Source organism: Oryzias latipes, chromosome 15 (genome assembly GCF_053564925.1).
Source record: "Oryzias latipes strain Hd-rR chromosome 15, Olatipes_Hd-rR_3.1".
NCBI lineage: Eukaryota > Metazoa > Chordata > Actinopteri > Beloniformes > Adrianichthyidae > Oryzias > Oryzias latipes.
In genome coordinates this window covers 10,742,423-10,748,659 of record NC_136251.1, presented here as the reverse complement: position 1 = coordinate 10,748,659, position 6,237 = coordinate 10,742,423, and the positions used below count along the sequence as shown (strand labels likewise).

The following is a 6,237-nucleotide window of genomic DNA, read 5'->3' as shown; positions in this document are numbered from 1 at the left end:
ACTGCAAACATACTTTTAGAAATGTATCTGCAGCTGCTCTTAATGTGTCAGGCATTTTGATTTTAAAATAACATGTATAAAATAGATCAATAGCTGTACTGTAGTGATGAAGAGTCCTATATAACACCGACTTCTAGTTAGAGTTTTCTATAAAGATTCATATTTGTTAAGAAGTCCTTTGGCATTTGTTTTGGTTTATATTTTTAAGCTATAGTGTAAATGTATTTTGACACAGATTTGTGTGTCTGTAAGAACTGTAAAACTTAAAGCCATGTGCGAAGCGAGCCAGAACTTTTGGGGGATTTAAAAAAAAAAAGACATTTCTACGTGACTTTGTTGGCCGCTCTTCCTGATAAAAACGAGCCGACAGAGTTTGCATCTCTCATTAGCCAAGTGTATCTGATTTAATTGTAAATGTACGTTTCAGTTGAATTTGACTAAAACATGGGCTAGAGTAGTTAACTGTGCACACATATATGTGTCGGATATTCTTAAGTGCCTCTTTTGTAAATTTTCTTTTTATTCATGTGCTGAAACGAGTGTCCTTATCACGTCTTCCACATCCTGTTTTTGTACAGCTTTTGTATGTTTAAGTTAGCATTTATGCAGCCACAGCATAGATACACTTTACTGTGGCGTTTAGAACGGCGAGGTACTTGGTCCTTGCTACCTGAACGCTTCATTGTCATTGTTTGATGGCTGGATTCTTTTTTGCATAATGGGCAAAAAAGTGGACGAAAGTCGCGCAAAATGTGACATTTTCTTCCATGTACAAATACGAGTGTGAATTAGAAGTTTTGTCATCCGATGTGTGAAAATACTGTGCTTGCAAAGCTGATTAAACAACACTCATGCTTTAAAGGGACTGTATTCTTTATTGGATGGCTATTCTCTATGTAATTCAAAGAAATGATTATTAAAAACTTAAAAAACTACAGTAAAAGTGACACTAAGGACTGATTTGTCTCGCGTTTGATAAATCTCATTTATGTGTTCTATTGATTTCTTTGCATTTATATTTTTGCGTTTGCTTCATCTGAGCTCGGCTGATTGCAGCTGTATTATTCAGACACAAGAGCCAACAAAAAAAATACAAAAATTGTAATAATTGTAAAAAGAGACAAATTATTATACCTGCCTTTTAAAAAAGAAAAATCAATAAAGTGAACGATGTTGAATTTTCACGTAAAACCACATTTGAATTTATGCTGGAGTCCAGAGGGGATCAAATCTTCCAGTATTTAATTCACTTCCTCTACAGTTCAACAGGTGTACCCCAAGGCACCGCCTGGGGGCCCCTGCTATTTATCCTCGACCTTCTCCCCTCAGGTACATCTTCCATGAACACATTTTTCTCTTCCAATGTGACATGGATAATATCCAGCTCTACATCTCCAAACCTTGGGTTCCAAGAAAGGTGCCAAATAAATAAAATTGATAATTGTTATTAGTGTTTATTTGATTTTCATTTCTGGAAAAATGTGCTTAAAATCAAAAATGTCCTAATCTGTGATCACTAATGGAAGTCCATGATCAGCTCTCACACAAAAGAAAGATGCACAAATGCTCCTTTTTTAATTATAAAATGTGAAACACGTCAGCTTTTTGAAAAATTAAACACACTTTGAAAAACCTAAACCTTCACAGAGGAGGAGCTGACTGATTTTTCTATACTGGTAAGAAACGTTTTGCCACAGATTCATGTTTTCATTTCCTTCTTTTTCAGATTCAGCTGCTTGTCTGTGCTTTTTTTTTTTGCCTTTTTCCTTGTGTTCTGTGTGTGTCTTCTTTTGGCGCTGTTGCCCAATAACAGATGGCGTCTCTGCATTTCCTGTCATCTTGCATTTCCCTCCTGCATGGTCTGCTTCATGCTGCAGCTGGGCCTGTAACCCTTGTGCTATCCTAGGCACTTTAACATTGGGAGTTGGGTCATCTAGACCCACTAGACAGTGCTCTGTACCTTTTTTCTTCAATGATTTGTGATCTTCACTGGTGTCCATGGATTACATGAAATCTTTCCACCTTTATCCACCTTTGTCATGGTAGGGAGAACACGTCAATGTAAGGGTGGGGTCATCTAAGATAGATAAGGGTTTTAAAGTGTTATTTCTAAAAAAAAAAGACTATCCTCGGTCACTTTAAGGGTTTGTAATTTTTCTGGGAAGCATAGCTGTGTTTTTTGTTTCTACTTTTTGATAGAAGTCTCCTCTCACCTGGCTGCATGTATCATCTACTTCTGTCCACTTCCTTCAGTGGTGTCCCTGTCTAAAGCGTTGCAGCGTGCATCTCCACAGGCCTGTCAGTCCAGAAGCTTGGTTTCGGTCTAAGGTCAAACTGCGGCTGACTGAACATTTAGTTTCGGGGTTTTCCTGCACCGTCTCGGCTGAGTAACAGTGAAGTGGCCACTTCTGTTTTCTGAGGTGCACAGAACAGGAACTTGATTCTATTGGTATTGTGAAAAGTCCTTATCTCATGTCGGAAAACTGCTTTTCAATTTTTTTCTCATTCACACAAAACCTATCTAAGGTGGAACACAACCAAAGCAATCTGCAGTCACGACATAAAAATCTTTGTATAAACAAATTTTTGATTTGGTTTAGATTGTACCAGTCAGCTGATGATCAGCTGCCACTTAACCCTATGCTATCCTATGGGTCAAGATGACCATTGACGTGTTCTCCCTACCATGACAAAGGTGGAGAGGATTTCATGTAATCCATGGACACCAGTGAAGATCACAAATCATTGGTGAAAAAATGTTCAGTGCACTGTCTAGTGGGTCTAGATGACCCAACTCCCAATGTCAAAGTGCCTAGGATAGCACAAGGGTTAAACGCTCCTGTGGCTCCATCTTGTGGCGATCATTTTTACTGCCAGCAGCTAGGGGTATTGATTTACCGATCCTGCTGTAACGCTCAGTACTCAATCAATTTTTTGGTACAAATCTGTATCATCTACATTCCTCATTTTTAGTATGAATTAAACAAATAAAGGCGAATCACAGATTCAAGGATTAGATAGTTTTCCTTTAAAACCCTTGTGCTATCTTAGATGACCCCACCCTTACATTGACATGTTCTTCCTACCATGACAAAGGTGGATAAAGGTGGAAAGATTTCATGTAATCCATGGACAGGAAAGTGCCTAGGATAGCACAAGGGTTAAGATGTTTTCCTTTTTGTGTTTTTTCATTTAATCTATTCAAATGGAGGAACTGGGAACACTGGCATGGCTTTTAGAAAGACTTGGAATTGCATGGCACTGAGCAGAAAGGTTCTAATTTGCAAAATACTTAAAAAGTCTTCAAAAAATTAGAATCAGTCCTGTTTATATCTGTGGCTTTTTAACCAATACTACAGTTACATACATTTTGGATACAAATTTTTTATTCTTTACATCTCCACTATTTTTCTACCCTACACGTACACAAGCACACACTTCTAGGTTACTTATTGAAATCCTTTAAGCCTAAAACACTACTGCATTAGATAAGTGTTTAACTTTTAATTTGAAATTAACCATCATTGTGCACAGAAAGGTATGATTTAATATTAAAAAACACTCAACTTCTTGATGTTCTAAAACGTACATGGCAGAAAAATTAGTAATTTTCTAGTTTATCTTGTTTTTTTGTAAACCAGCCTGTCTAGATTTTATAACTATTGTATTTACATAGATATATAGCAAAGGGCTATGTATCACAATTTAAATCCCGTAACCTTTAATTTTTATCCCTATAGAACTTGCTCAAAGGTCATCAGGCACCTTTTGTATTTAACTTGCATGGATTAGAGAAGAGTTTCATTTATTTTATTTCAGTCTGTCCTGACAGCACTTTTATTTTGAAAAAGTGCTGCATAATTAAAGGACTAAAACACAGATTCAGGTTGTTTTGCTGCAATTTAATGAAATTACATAATACATAATTCTTCAAGTTTGCAGCTTATATAGAGCCTGATTTGTTTAACCCCTCTGTTGGTTTTTTTTTTTAATGTCACATCATGTGCACGTATGTGTGTTCTGGTCCCGGGGGGACAGCGACCCGCAGAGGCTGGGTCAGCTGAAGCAGCCTATGAGAGACCGACCACTCCCCATTTCCTGTCCACAAGAGCAAACATTGTCCAGCAGGACAACTCAGGATGTCAAAAGCAAAAAAAAAAAAAAAAAAAAAACTGTGCAGCCAAATCCCGTCAGGTTTTTAATTAAACAGTTTAACATGTAGCACTGCTGGTGGTTATGCCAGTGCAAATACATGTACAAGTTATTTGATACTGATTTAAATCAACCTGTCAAAGATGAGCTGCAGCAAGTCTTTCTGAATCAACTTTATTAACAGAGGAACATCCACATTTAATGATAAATAACAGCGTGTTTGAGAATAAAACTGGTACTTCATACAAGATACAAACTGTAAATAACTAACAAATTTGAACTTCCCTGAAACCCTGGGTGCATTAAGCAAAGGGAACATTACCCCATTTAGAAGAAAAGGTAAGTTAGGCAGGATATATTTTCAAAATATTCTTTTTTTTTTTACATTCATCTTAAAACTAAAATGCATCATAAAATGAAAAATAAACATTCTGGGCTGTAGAAGTAAACTTCAGATGAAATTTTTCATGCTTGCTTTTTTTAACTATAAATGAAGAGAAGTGTAAAAAGTTCAACTTTACTATACCACATAGCTTTAAGATGAGTTTCTGAGGCAGGAAGTGCAAACAGTCCCACTCCCGGCCACCAGGGGACGCATGCCGAGAGTGTAGGATGTTTACACCTCCCAGATCTCAGAGGCTAAACGGAAGCCTCACGGTTCAAAATTAATTTACATTGACAGACTTTTATAGCAAATTAGAAGTTGAAAAAACTGTTAAAAATATGTCTCTAAATTAATATATTCTTGAAAAAACAAAAAACATCAAAGTGCTTCATGAAAATGGTCCTCAATAAGATTTTATACCTGCATTTTCCTTTAAAGAGAAGCTGGTCTGATTCCAATGAGGAAACATTTAAATCATTATTATTATTATTATTTTTAATCCACAGCATCATAAAAGTGGAGGTGGGGCTGAGGTGGAGGTAACAGAGTGCTTCCTTCCTGTAGGTTCTCTGGTGTGTGTTACACCCACTTCCCCTTCACCATCACTGTAGAGGAGAAAGGGTATCAGGAAAAGCATCTTCCTCCTCTCTTTCCTCCATTTATCTTCCTGACCCTCTTTTTCTGTGGCTTTGCTTGACATTCTTGTTTCGTCTCTGAAGGAGACGACCTCTGCGACCTCATGGTGTCCTGGCATGCTCAGCTTCTGCCGGGTCAGGATGGAACTAGCAGTTGGCTCCTGCAAACATCCGACTGAAAGCCCCAGAAATCAACACCAGCTTCCAGTCAAGGATGTTTACAGTAGCCCCGACTGCCAACTGGACCAGACGAAACAGAGTGCAGTGCGTTCATTTTGTCTTTCAGTAAAAGCCATTTAGCCGGTTCTGAGGTCGGTCTTAATCGTCTGCAGCAGCAGCAGAACCTGAGCTGGTATGAGGATGGAATTCACCTCAGGACTGTTTGGTTCAGACCAGATTCACTCCTCTCAAGTTCCTGATGGTGTAAAAAGAAAGAACTGAAGTAAAGAAGACAATCAACATTTCACTGTAACCTCAAGTCAAAACGTTTATAGAGATAAATCTGTCTGTTGGACTTTTTTAAATGTGGTCACAGCAACGTTCGTGTGTTCACAATACGCTGCAACTCCTCACCTTGTTTGTATAAAAAAAGCAAAAATTAAACAGACTGATAACGCTACAACAAATATTACTGACCAACTCCCTACCTTGTTAATAATCATGGACTGTAAAGGAGAACTGGACTGAGCGTGTGTGGCATCACTCATAGAAAATGTCATTTTCAATTCAGTTGCCACTTTTTTCCTGATAGAGACATCGACATGTTAGAGCCAGACGATGTCAGTGAGCAGTGATTGGTCCGAGTCGACATTTCTATGGTAACCACTCATCCATCAGGGATGAGCTTGTTGGAAGGCCACACCCCTTCCACTTGAGAGACCGCATTCTTCCATTGAGGCATCAGATTGGACAATTTATAACTTGAATAACACTCACTACAGGAACAAATAGTTTTTAAAAGAGTAGTATCAAGAACATGTTAAAAAGGTAGCAGAGCCAGGACGATGATTTTGACCAACAGAATGCCTGAGTAACAGCTGTTTAATTCTCCATAAAGGTCTATGG

The 6,237-nt window shown here is 37.9% G+C and overlaps 1 non-coding gene across 1 annotated transcript; it reads right to left on the bottom strand.

Moving 5' to 3' along the window:
• Nucleotides 1–5,315: 5,315 nt before the first annotated feature.
• mir30a (microRNA mir-30a) lies at nucleotides 5,316–5,419 on the bottom strand. Its single transcript, NR_107223.1, has one exon. It is a non-coding gene; the product is annotated as a microRNA mir-30a (primary transcript).
• Nucleotides 5,420–6,237: the final 818 nt, after the last annotated feature.